Source organism: Biomphalaria glabrata, chromosome 11, assembly GCF_947242115.1.
Source record: "Biomphalaria glabrata chromosome 11, xgBioGlab47.1, whole genome shotgun sequence".
Classification (NCBI taxonomy): Eukaryota; Metazoa; Mollusca; class Gastropoda; family Planorbidae; genus Biomphalaria; species Biomphalaria glabrata.
The window spans coordinates 2,343,732-2,358,345 of record NC_074721.1 but is presented as its reverse complement, the minus strand read 5'-3'; the positions used below and the strand labels follow the sequence as shown (position 1 = coordinate 2,358,345).

At 34.8% G+C, this 14,614-nt stretch overlaps 1 pseudogene; it reads right to left on the bottom strand.

Moving 5' to 3' along the window:
* Window positions 1-151: 151 nt before the first annotated feature.
* On the bottom strand, window positions 152-14,607 carry LOC106070585 (arylsulfatase J-like; annotated as a pseudogene).
* Window positions 14,608-14,614: the final 7 nt, after the last annotated feature.

Sequence of the window (14,614 nt, the reverse complement as noted above, 5' to 3'; positions counted from 1 at the left end):
GTGCCATTAGGGCATGGAATGGGTTGCCTGAATCAGCTAGAAAAAAACAATGACTTAGCAGAGTCTAAGTCTCTAATAACTAGATTAACACCAAGAAGGACAACAGCCTAGGTTGCATCAGATGTGGAAAATAATTTCAGAGAAGACGGTAAATTGTTCATATAAAGTACTTTAATATGTGAACCGTAAAAACTGGCTTTTAATTTTACAAACTTATAACAAATATTTACACAAGTAAATAAAAAAAAACAATCTTCTGGATAAAAAAAAAGTAACATTATTATAAATATGTGTATAATCAATCATTTACCATCAAAACCAAGTCACATAAACCCAATTAGCCTGCATCAATCAACTACTTTGATATCAAAAAGCTATCAGCTATTTACCCACATGAGAGCATTTTATATCATAATCATCTAATGCAGGCCAATGTTTTATAGTGGCTCAATAAAGCCATGTAAAAAAAATTAAGTCAACAATATTTTAATTTACACAGTACAAATGGCCACAATGGTGAAAACTATTCTCACTTGCTCATACTCTGATATCATATAATAGGATACATTCAGTCACTAGAACTTAAACATAAAAACATATAAATAAACCATTGTAAGTCTGTATAATAGTTCTCAAAAGAAAACGTAACTGGTTAATAATAAATAATAATTATAAAATTATATCAAAAGTTTGATTTCATCCAAAAGAGATTTACTCAATAAGGAATAGACACATCTTGTGGGTGGTAATGAACAGATTTCTGTGATAGGGAGGGTTTTAATAAAAATAAAAAATCTCTATTATTGACACCCGTCTATTTATTATATTACTTAGCAATATAAAGTCAATCAAAATAGATGTTCGGACTTTGTGTTGTTAGACATTGCCATTACTTGTCATTCATATCAAATATTATTATTATTATAGCTTTTATATAGCGCTACTTTCATGCTTATAGCATGCTCAGAGCGCTTTTGGTCCAATCTCATTTGTGGACCAGTGGGGGGGGGGGGGTGTGTATCTAGGAGTTGGTTTTTCCGTGCTGCCTGTAGGCACTCAGTAAACACAACTTTGCCCGAGTTGGGTGTCGAACCTCAAGCCCCCTTCTAGGTAGCCAAGCCAAGCCAAGTTCAAGCGCACTTGGCCTCTCGACCACGCTTCCCACTTATAGTTGTATCAAGTCATTAGTGGATAGGGTAATATGTGTCCTCCATCAACTCAACAAATAAAAAAATAGAGCAGTGAGATTTATAACAAAAAGAATATTCCAATTTGATTGGAGTAACACCTTTAGTAAAATTACTTAACTTAGAGACACCTCAGGACAGAAGACTAAAAATTAAAGTAGCTATAATACACATAACACTAAACCTTAATTTACTCATTCAAAAACAAAACCTAAAAAAATACTCACAAAAACACAAAGATAAAGGCACATTTCTTATTTCTTTTGCTAGAACTAAATCATACAAAGCCTCCTCCTTCCTTAGTGCCATTAGAGCGTGAAATGGCTTGCCTAAATCAGTCAGGAAAGCCAACAACTTAGCAGAGTTTAAATTACTGATTAACATGCATGTGAAGTAACATCTGTAATTTATAAGAAGATCATCTCTGAATATTTATGAAAAAAAAAAGACAAATATATATAATATATAATACTTATTTAACCCCCCCCCCCTAAAAAAAAAACAAAACAAACAACAACAATGTATCTCATATTTCAGCTATCAATAGCAATATTTATCAGTCTTGCCCAAACTATGGCTCACAGGCCATACTGGCCCATGACCTGTTGTCATACGTATATCATACATACATATATATATATATTCATAAAAAATGTTCCCTGTGTACACTATCTGAAATTAGAGCCAAGGCCCCCATACGCCGCCATGTAAACTGGGATCCCCTTTAGGATCAATGGGTTTGTTTGCTGGAGGGATCATAGTGGACTCGTACATGCGCAGCCTCTGCGTCAAGACTTCGACAATGACTGGCAGATGATCCGCAATGTTGTTATACTCACAAGGATCATTTTCAATGTCAAACAGGCAAGGAGCTTTAAGTGGCTGGCAGTTTGTAGAGGCATTTGTGGGTCTTATCCCACAATTCACCACAAGGTCTAAAGAATTGACCTCAGCTTTTTTCTTAGTAGCCATTTCTTCTTTCTTATGGACATGGCTAAAAACATTCTGGGGAGCGTTCATCATCTCATTGATTGTTGGTAATAAGTCAATTAATACATCGTTCATAGTAAGGTTGTTTCTTAATCTTTATTAATGAAATCTAGAATATCAATAAGATTTTTCACTTCCGTCTGGGTCATATCCTGAATATTTAAGCTCGATATAAACTTTATATTGGATTCGTTGTTTTTTTCATAATTTAAAGAAGAGTTTGAGCTATTGGCAGACAAGATATTTGTGCCAGATGGTGGATACCACCCATCATTTTTTCCATCTGATATATTGCCGAATATGATTTTGTACTGGGCAATTATCAAAGATTCATGCTGCATTATGGGATCAATATTAAGAAGCACCTCTTTTCGTTCAGATTCTGCATTTTCAGATATTGTCTCCCATTGGTCAAAGCCATCGATATTGTCCAATTTTGTAAGGTCTCCTTTGGCCAGACCAAGTAGTGTTGGCATCCAGTCCACTGCGTGCATCAAATTGTTGTTCACATACGATTTTTTCTTTAGGAGTGGGCTATGAACAAAACCTACGCCTCTCACGCCTCCCTGCCATAGAGTATTTTTAGTCCCCCTGTAAGAAAAAGAGATAATTTTTAAAAAAAAAGTAAATAATAGAAGTCAACATTTAGGCAAGATAGTATAATAATTATCTATACATAAGTAAAACAAAAGTTTCCCTTTCAGACCTTGCGATCTATAGGGCAGATGATGTAAAGGTCATCTGTTTCTGTGGCCCACGGGTAACGAGGGTGTCACGCAGCCAGCAAATGACCAAACGCAACAACTGCCTTTACTTTTCCCCAACTAGTGCCAGGTACCCATTAGAGATGGAAAGTGCCAAAAGATTCTGAGATTAAAAATCCAAGTCTTCACCAAGATTCAAACCTGGGACCCCGGTTCGGAAGCCCAACGCTTTACTGCTCATCCACCGCGCCTCTATAGGTAAACATTAGCATATTCAACATTTTTTGGATGAGGAAGGTAAAGTTTTTCAACTTGAGCAAATGTCAAATAATTTTTTCAAATAATATGTAGTCAGTTGAAGCATTTTCTTTACAAACATTACAAATAACGAATGACATTTTTACCTAAGTGGCCAGTTACAAGCTGCATTTCCATCATAACCATTGGCTGGGCCGCCATTATCAGTACTAAAAATAATGATAGAGTTTTCAGCAAGTCCATTTTCTTGTAAAGCTTTATACACTTCACCGACAGCATCATCTAGAGCTGAGGCCATTCCTAAACCAAATAAGTATTGAGCATTAACAATGTTTAGTGACATGTCAACTCAAACAAGTACCAAACATTAACAAGGTTAAGTGAAATGTCAGATAAACAAGTACCAAACATAAACAATGTTTAGTGAAATGTCAAATCAAACAAGTACCAAACATTAACACGGTTAAGTGAAATGTCAGATAAACAAGTACCAAACATAAACAATGTTTAGTAAAATGTCAAATTAAACAAGTACCAGACATTAACATGGTTAAGTGAAATGTCAGATAAACAAGTACCAAACATAAACAATGTTTAGTGAAATGTCAAATCAAACAAGTACCAGACATCAACAAGGATTAGTGAAATGTCAAATCAAACAAGTACCAAACATCAACAAGGATTAGTGAAATGTCAAATCAAACAAGTACCAGACATTAGAAACAAGGATTAGTGAAATGTCAAATCAAACAAGTACCAGACATTAGAAACAAGGATTAGTGAAATGTCAAATCAAACAAGTACCAGACATTAGAAACAAGGATTAGTGAAATGTCAAATCAAACAAGTACCAAACATCAACAAGGATTAGTGAAATGTAAAATCAAACAAGTACCAGACATTAGAAACAAGGATTAGTGAAATGTCAAATCAAACAAGTACCAAACATTAGAAACAAGGATTAGTGAAATGTCAAATCAAACAAGTACCAGACATTAGAAACAAGAATTAGTGAAATGTCAAATCAAACAAGTACCAAACATCAACAAGGATTAGTGAAATGTCAAATCAAACAAGTACCAGACATTAGAAACAATGATTAGTGAAATGTCAAATCAAACAAGTACCAAACATTAGAAACAAGGATTAGTGAAATGTCAAATCAAACAAGTACCAAACATTAACACAGTTAAGTGAAATGTCAAATCAAACAAGTACCAAACATTAGAAACAAGGATTAGTGAAATGTCAAATCAAACAAGTACCAAACATTAGAAACAAGGATTAGTGAAATGTCAAATCAAACACGTACCAAACATCAACAAGGATTAGTGAAATGTCAAATCAAACAAGTACCAGACATTAGAAACAAGGATTATGAAAGGGTTGCTTACAAGAACAGTTCTCAATATTTCAAGTTGCATAATAGTACTGTAATGGCTCTGCCATTCTATTTCCTGTTTAACCACTGCCCCACATTAAGAAGCATGACTGGTTGTGATAGGTGAGCAGGCTTTGACATGTGGACAGGTTCCAATATCTAAGTATATTGAGGTCAAAGCAAACATGGAGATCAGTAGAAAATAAAGCAAAAAACAGCAGGAGGGACATGGATACTTCTTCTTCATCGTTCTCTTTGTTATGTTGGAGTGTTCATATGACTAGACCAATACATGAGATGAACTGCGCAGTGGATACAACTGAGGGAAATTGCCCAGAACAGTTTCTAGTAACAAAATATTGTTGTTATTGAAGTCCCATTGCAGACCTACGCTCCACTGAGAGTCAAAAGTATTAAGACAAGTGTGTTGAGATATGTGGTCAAGTAATGAATGTTGATTTGGTTATAAACATTGAGCATATTGTGCAATCTGGGCACATGGCTATGATGGCAATGTGTCAGTGAAGATAAATGGACATGCTAAGCAACGTGAAGAATGTGTGTGATGTGGGTAGATTGTGGCTGCTATTTGATCAGGTAGTGGTCATTGGTAAGATAGTGAGTGATATATGAACAAGTTGAGTTGTATATTATTATTTACACATTATAATGAATTGGAAAATTGTGATGCTGAAATAAAATATTTGAGAACCAAAAGAGAGTTAATGTCAAGACAGACAATTTAGCATCAGGAAGTAGAATCCAATTTTTTGTCTGGGACTTCTCAGGTCAAAAGGTGAGAAAAAAAAAGTAAAATTCCCCTTACAGACCTTTCGGTGCAAGAAGATGATATAAAGATAATCTGTTTCTAATCTGTCATTTAACCACTGCTTTTATTTTCTCTGACTATTGTCAGGTATCATCCTTCGGCACAGAAGCCAAATGCTATTCAACTAGGTCATCATGCCCTTAAATAGTCTTGAGTTGTGCAGAAAAATGAATTAAAATATTTGTCTTAATTTTTTTTCCAACTTATGCCAGGTACTACACTTGATTTTTTCCCCCCGTGTTTTAAATGAATTTGAACATCTCTAATGTTCCCCTAAATAGTCTTGAGTTGTGCAGAAAAATGAATTAGAATATTTGTCAAAATTTTTTTTCCCAAATTATGCCAGGTACTACACTTGATTTTTTTCCCCTGTGTTTTAAATGAATTTGAACATCTCTAATGTTCCTTCCTAAGTGAATGTTTTGCAAACACAAAGTACCTGGAAACTGATTGCTCATTTGAGACTAGACTATATAAAACTAGTACAAAAGATATGTCTCCATTTTGAATATACATTCCCAGAATTCACTTAGATCTAAAAATTATAGGATGGATTTGCTGACCTGCAAACATTTTCCTCTTTACATCCTTGATATAAGGAAACCTGTTGACATACTTAAGTGGTGCTTGAATAGTATCATAATCATTCCCAGCATGCACAGCTTGGTAAGCCAAATACAAAAACAATGGCTGTAAAAAAGAAACAAATCAATACATTCACAATGAACTAGACAACAAAGCTTCATCTTGTATGCATTTTAGGGTTAAGTTCAGCATGACTAGATAAAAAAAAAATAATTTGTTTGTTTTGTTTGACACCTTTTGGGCTTGAATTAAAGATTGTTACATCCTAGCCCAAACCTCTCACAGGATGGTGGAGTGAAGGGTTAAGTCTCGGGACCCTATGACACATGACTCTATAGATTAACCTGAAGTTGCTTCTTTCATTGATGTCTTCTTTTGTGCACCATAATAGTTTGTGCACTATTTCTAGGGACGCGCTATGTTGGCGTCCTAGCTCTTTGTTTTGAGAGATAGCAGTCCTTAAGATGGAGCTCTCTGTTGTTGTTATCTTCTTGTTCCTTGGGTAAGTTAGGTTATTCTACTCTCTTCATCGTTTTGTAGCTCTAAAATCATTGGTAATATAATCTTGTGAATGGCGGTCACAAGGGGTGCGCATTTTTCTTGTTTAGGGACGCAGGCTTGGGACTCTGCTGGAGTCAAGCCTGATCTGTAGGCTTTGTTATGGCATGGACCCTACTTGGCTATCCTCCATGGCATTGGGTTGTGGGCTTCGCTAGCCCTGATTGCACTGTTGCACTGAGCTTAAGGTGTGTTATATTTATGTTGAATAATTTGCATAACTTGTACTTGACCTTGTAATTACCACTGTGTACTTCCTCATCATTCATGTCATATTACATCATCTATTCATTGAACTGTTGTATTTAAACTCTTGTTGTTAACTGATACAGGTTAACTTATCATTATTACTTGTTCTGTATAATTATCTTAATATATCAACATATCAACTATATCAGGGGTGCCAAGGCAGACGAGCCATGGCCAAATCATAACCCTGACAGAGTTGTAATAACAGACTGTGAGGTGGGAACCCAGTAAAGTATGTCAACCCCAAGATAAACCCGTAAACCCACCTTGACAGTAAGGTTGATTCCATTTAGAAAGAAATGTGTGTACATTTAAAAGTAACACAAAAATAAATCAGTTTAATGTGTCTCATAAGTTAGTCATTGGTATATATTGTTCTATATTTTGTAAAGATAATAAATAGAAACATGGGAACTGATTCAACTGATTGATAGCATAAAAAAAAAAATTAGATGAAAAGATGTCTAGAGATTGAAGCAGTTGGATTGGAATAAAATTTTCCCTATGGTAAAAACTCAGTTATATTATTTATTTGTACGAATTATAACATGGATGTCAAAACAATGCACAACAAGGGGTAGACAAAAAAGACATTGTCATCTACCATATTTAGTAGAATCTTCTGGTATTACAGCATTCCATTATCTAGTTTGTTAATTTATTTGGGGGTTTTATTTTGATTCAACACTCTTCCCACCCCTTGTAGGTAAATCTATATTTTCAATGCAAATTTAGTTCTCGTGATGATATCACTTTTAAAATCACTTTTGATTATCAGAACTAAGTTGTTTTTTTTTTAATTCTTCATGCACATTTTTTTTCTCTCTGGGGCATAGTGACCTGGTAGTAAAGTGCTTGGCTTTCAAACCAAGGAATCTACTGTGTCCACCAAGTTTAAATGGATACCTGACATGTCTAGCGGAAGTAGAGGCATCTGTTGTTATGGTAGACATGACATCCTCATTATGGATGGCTGCCTGGTCGTGCGGTCTGCATGCTGGACTGTCGTTCAGATTTATCGATGGTCCCGGGTTCAAACCCTGCCCGCTCCCATCCCCCGTCGTCCTGCGGAAGGTTTGGACTAGGAAGTAACTATCTTCAACTCTGAAGGAACATCTGAAACATGTAAAACATTTACAAACAACTAACTGCCATAGAAACATCATCTGCCCCAAGAGATCACAAGGTCTTATATCCTCTCTTTACATGACTAGCAGCTGCTGAGCCACTGGAAACCTTTAAACTAAGATAGGGCCTTACTAGAATACAATGACACACCATTTATGAATAGATTGTGTCTGATGGGTATAAAATACTAATATTAATTATTATAATTAACTTTTTTTCAGTTCAACAAAATATACTTTTATTTTATCACTTTGTATTCTCCTGTACAAGCAATATTCTTATAATTCAATTTATTTCACTATTCTAATAACTCAATCTATTTCACTATTGTTATAACTCAATCTATTTCACTATTGTTATAACTCAATCTATTTCAATATTCTATTATTATTATTTCACTATTTTTATAATTCAATCTATTTCACTAATGTTATTATTCAGTCTATTTCACTATTGTTATAATTCAATCTATTTCACTTTTGTTATAATTCAATCTATTTCAATATTCTAATAACTCAATCTAATTCACTATTGTTATAATTCAATCTGTTTCACTTCTCTAATAACTCAATCTATTTCACTATTGTTATAATTAAATCTATTTCACTATTTCTATAATTCAATCTATTTCACTATTTCTATAATTCAATCTAGTTCTCTTGCACACACATGTTCTTAAAGCTGATTGATCTCCCTCCACCCCTCCTTTTCCCACAGCCCAATACCTCTTACAACCCACTTTCTCAAAGGTCAGATCAACACATTTTGACTACTTTCAGCCCCGCCAGGTACATAGGATCCCTTGGCAAACACTTAGAAAGTGATAAAATCATGAGACCTGCTGGGTCAAGGATATTTACCAAAAGGTTCTGGGTGCCCAGGTGAGCTAAGAGACGGAAAATACATCATTACAGAAAGGGGAGGCAATAGACACGTTTTTTTTTTTATTGAGAATAACTGCTCGATAAAAGTAGTCTCTTGTGATTATTGTCATCAAAATTAGTCCTTTGTTTCATAACAAACAGCTGAATATTATAGCAAACATTTTTTCTAAAGGACCACATTAACATGAATGACCATCTTCTACCATTAGGCCTACATACCAGAGATTCTACAGCACATAGATAGTACTATATTTTGGTTTTCTATAGTTATAATGCTTTGTTTGGTTTAATGCACAAATTTTAAGACAAATTTCCTTACAGACAATAAAGATTATTTACTTTACAGCTTTACTTTTGAATGGTGATGATGTGATTTGTAATAATGAGAATATAGATTTCCACTATATCCATTTCAACTACAAACATGAAAATTAACGAGTCTAGGCGAGTGGAAAATTTTAATCTTTAGTATTGTAACAATCTCGCCTCTAAACCACAGCTTATAATGCGCACTAGCGCACCATTTAGGATTGGAACAGAACTGGATGTAATGAGAGAGATGAAAAGCCTTCTATGTCAGCGGTTCTCAACCTTTTAAGCTCGGCGACCCCTTTTTACAATTCCTTACTTTGCCGCGACACCCCCCCACCCTCACAGCAATAGAAAAATCCATATTTTCGATGGTCTTAGGCGACCCCTGGCAAATCGTCAATCGACCCCCAAAGGGATCGCAACCCACAGGCTGAGAACCCCTGTTCTATGTGGTAGTACTAAAGGAGTCTAAGGAGAGGTGTCCTGGAGCAACACTGGGAAGTATGTGTGTGTTGGTCTAGAACAGTGTTTCCCAAAGTGGGGAACGTGTACTCCCGGGGTACAGGAAGAGTTTGGAAGGGGTACGCGTTGAACCTCATTAACTATGCTAATTTAAAAAAAAAAAATACTTAGTTAATAAATTGAATAAATCATGAATATGTTTTAATTCACTTCTTTAAAATTATTTTATATTTTTAAAAACTCATAATCGGTGTTAATTATCTTTAAGATAAATTTTACAAATAGCAGGAAATTTAGAATCTATTTATTCATTCATTTTATTTTTTAAGACAATATATTGATTATATAAAAAATTATATACACTTATAAATAAGTAAAAACACTAAATGAGTCCTCTTATTCATACTTGATTGTAAGAGATTTATAGTTTTTGATGTACCAAATAAAAATGGCAATAGAGAGTTGTTTTAAAGCTTCGTCACGTGGAGTGGAAAATATGTGGTTTTCAAAAGGAACACTATAGGATAGCCACATATTTTAACTGTCTAGTGTTGTATATCCTTTTTAAAGGGCTAAATTACAATGGGTTCAAATCGATGTTTATACTGCGAATTTTGCAAATTTATGGTGTTTGTTAGATACAAAGATAATAAAAATGAAATTCTTGACGAAAGTTTATTTTGCCAGCTTTATTAGTTCACACAACAGGAGAATATGGTTGTGTAATATAGAATATTTAGCAGTTACATGCTTTGTCTAATCTTATCATAACAAGCCAAAGATTAATTTTTTGTTTCACTGTGAAAATAAAGTTAACGCTGTCATCGCGAAGCTAAATTTATAGCAAAAGAGAGATGGTAATAGAGAAATAGACCTGTTTACCTCTCTTTGTGAGTTAATAACAGGTTTGGCTACTAAGAGTGATGCTGATACTCTGAAATACAAAACACAGCATTTGGACAGTTTGCAAATCAGCCTGAAAATACCCATGAATCAAATGGACAAATATAAAAACCAAGTAAAGTTCCCATTTCAGACATTGTGATCTATAATGCAGATGATGTTAAGATCACCTGTTTCTTTAGCCAATGGTTAACAAGCAGGGTGTCAAGTGGCCAGCACAACGACCAACCCCCCTTTACTTTCTCCAACTAAAGTCAGGTACCCATTAGAGTTGGGTGGAATCAAGGGCGCCCTAAAAATTCTTAAGTTCAAATTCCCAGTCTTCACTGAGGTTGGAACCCAGGACCTCAGGTTAGGAAGCAAAGCACTTAACCACTCAGCCACAGCACAGCTGTTTATTTTATCCACGATGCCTCATGTTATTGTGTGTAATACAATTATATTAGAAAAAAGAACAACCTTAGTTTTGTTGTGCCCTCTGATGGTATCAAGAGCTTTGGCTGTGAAGAGATCTGTAGAGTAGACTTCAGTTTCATTCCACACAGGCTGGTTGTTGTCATGGAGATCAAGCCCCATGAACCCCTGTAACACAGAGCACAGTAATATAGGCTCAGGAACTCTAGTGCACAGCTAAATGTAATTAGTCTTATAGACAAAGACAGCCAATTACACAACGAGGAATGATTAAATTTTTTTAGTAAACATAATATTAATACAGCTTACCCGATCCTGGGCATAATGATCAAAGTGGTCTCCTCTGCCTAAGTAGTATCCATAATGTGAATCAAAGCCTCTCTTTCCAGGAAGATAGTCTTCTTTACAAAAACCCAAATGCCACTGAAAGTAAAATGAGTAGTTTAATGACATGAAACATTTAATCAATTTGAAGGTTGTTTTTATAGGTTGTTTTTATCAACTCACTCTGACTGTCTGTCGGTGTATCTGACTAAAAGTTTGTACACGTTATTTCTCCAACACCCAATCTCGGATTGAGCAGAAATTTTGCACAATTATTTCTTTTACATTACAACACAAGAATCAATTTAAAAAATTAAACAATTCGTTAATTAACTATTGGTAATTAATTATTCTGTTTGGTATTTCAAACAAGGGAAAGAAATAGTAAACTGAAATGGTGGTATAAGCTAAATTAGTCCCCTATCCAAGGGAAAGAAATAGCAATTGACTGAAGTGGTGATATAAGCTGAATTATTCCCCATTATTGATTGTTGTTAAGGCTTTGTTATTTTTTTTTAAATATTTTTTTTTAACATTGGTTTCTTTCTAATGTCTTCATAAGAATGTGGATCGCAAACAAAGCCTCCTAAAGAGTGTCAAAAAAGATAAAATTTTGTTTGTTTTATTTTATATGTTTCTGAAATTCCTTTAAAAATGAAGATTATGTCCTAGTGGATAGAAAAAAAAATGAAAGAGGGCAGGGTTCAAACACAGAACATTGCCATGACAGTCTAAAGGGCAAATCAGATGAGCAAATTGGAAGTCTTTTGATAAAAAACAATGGTGTGAGACACCAATTGCATGTCAAATCTTTAATTTAAAGACTAAATTTTAAAAATTACATTTAGAACAGTGTAAATTAATTAGTACAAATGCATTAAAGTAAGTTGTAAAGTTCCCCTTTCAGACCTTGTAATCTATAGGGCAGATGATGTAAAGGCCATCTGTTTATTGGGCCCACGGTAAAGGAGGGTGTCAAGTGGCCAGCACAATGATCAACCACCTTTACTTTTCCCCAACTAATATCATCAGGTACCCATTAGAGCTGGGTGGACTCAGGGGCTACCAAAGATCCCAAATTTAAAAATCCCAGTCTTCACCAGGATTCAAACTAGGGACCCTGAGTTCAGTAGTCAAGTGCTTTACCACTTAATCACAGCGCCTCCACAAATACATTAACCAGCATAATAATTTATAATTTTTTCAGACAGAAAACCACCACAAACCCTCTCTTAGGATTTTCTTTACTCATTGTTTTAATAAGAGAAGAAGCAGCTCATTTAAAGATTACTGTACATGTAATAAGCTTAATAGAGGTCATTATTTGTCCAACATAATAAAGAAAACATTCAACATCTTACTTTACCAATAGCTCGTGTAACATAACCTAATGTTTGCAAATGTTGAGCCAATGTGATCTCTGTTAAAGGAAGTCCATAGGGTTGTGAACCAGTTATCACATAGTGCTGGAGTCCTGAAATGATACCAAACAATAAAAAAAAAAGTTGAGACATTTTAAAATTGTTTACACAACTGTTTAGTTATTGTGTTTAGTTAGCATGTGTTAAGTTAATGTGTTATTCAATAGGAAATGGGTGGCTGAGCAGTACTGAGCTCTTGGATTTCTATCACGGGAGATCAAATTTGAATTCCAACTTGAGCTGAGTCGTGTTTACTGAGACCTAAAGGCAGCAGGAAAACCTTTTCCCAGATACCCCCTCACTGCACAAGTCCATAAAAAAGATTTGACAACAGTGCCTTGAGCAAATATAGCATAAAAATTGTGCTCTATAAAAGCAATTAAAAATTTTCTTTATCTATTGAAACTGAGGTTAAGTATATACATTTTCAGGTCAAGGCTAAATAGTAAAAGGTCATATTTAAATTTATAAGGAAAAAAAAAGTGAACTTGATACCTGTATGGATTGGATATTTCCCAGTAAGAATGGCACCTCTGGTGGGTGTGCACATAGGCTGTACATAATAGTTGTTTAGTATCACTCCATCAAGAGCCAATCTATCAATATTAGGTGTAGAGAATTCAGCTCCATGAAAACTAACATCATCCCATCCCTGTGTGCATGAAGTACATGGAAAGAAATAAGAACATAAAACTAAAATGTTATTTAACCTTGGTTAGGCCAATAATAGAATATGCATCCTCTGTTTGGGACCCCTCAACTCAAGAAAACATTAAGAAACTAGAACAGACACAAAATAGAGGAGTGCGATTCATAACAAACGAATATTCACATTTGACTAGAGTAACACCTTTAGTAAAATCACTAAATTTAGAAAGCCTTCAGGACAGAAGGCTCAAAAGTAAAGTAGCAATAATACATAAAACACTGAACCATAATCTTCAAATACAAAAACAAAATTTAATAAAATACTCTGAAAGACACAAAGATAAAGGCACATTCCTCGTCCCATATGCTAGGACAAATTTGTACAAATACTCCTTCCCTAGTGCTATTAGAGCATGGAATGGGTTGCCTGAGCTAGCCAGGAAAACCAGTGACTTGGCAGAATTTAAGTCATTGGTTACTATGCATGACTAAATGCATGACGCGTAGGACGTAATCATCTTCTTTTTTGAAGTAACGTCTGTATTATATAAGATAAGAAGATAAGAGAGCTATTCCAGTTGATTTGTTCCCTGATTTTTATCACAATGTACTCATTCAGAGGCGTAGCTAGGGTGGGGAGAGGGAAGGGGAGAATTTGAAAGTTCCCCCAGTGTCCCACTTGAAAGGGGACCCCAAATGAGTTTTTTTTTTTTACATTAAATATTACACAAAATGCAGGGGCCCCCAAAGAGGTCAAGCCCCTCAAAGGATGGCAAACTCCTAGCTACGCCACTGCTCATGTTTGAATAGTTCAAGATGTCTCAGGTCGTAACCAATTCTTTTAAAATTTGGACATGATACTCATACTTTGTTATGCTAAGATGGTTGATATGTTGTTAATTTTGGCCAGAAACCCGCTCCTCTATTTTTTGCATCCTCCAATATGGAATGGCCTCCTCCATGCCTCCATTATAACTTTTACACCAAAAATACTTTTGCCCTATGAATTCCTGCAATCCTTACAAGTAACGTCTGCAATATAAAAGATAAACTTACAAGATCATCCGCTAGAATAAATATAATATTTGGCGGTGAAGCTAAAATTGTAAAGACATGTATTAGAATGAGGACAGCTAGTTGAAATGTTCCATGACTATTGGTAAACGAAAAGCTAGTAAACAAGCACGCCATTTTGCAAATCACGTGACTAAACAATCACATGGTACATTGACATTTATTTTTTAATGCATATACCACAAATCTAAATAGATCATAAGATCTATAATTCTAGTTCTAAGTCTAAGTCATTTAGAATCTAGATCTAGCTAGATCTACACATCGCGAATATTAAAAAAAAAAATTAATTAGATCTATCTT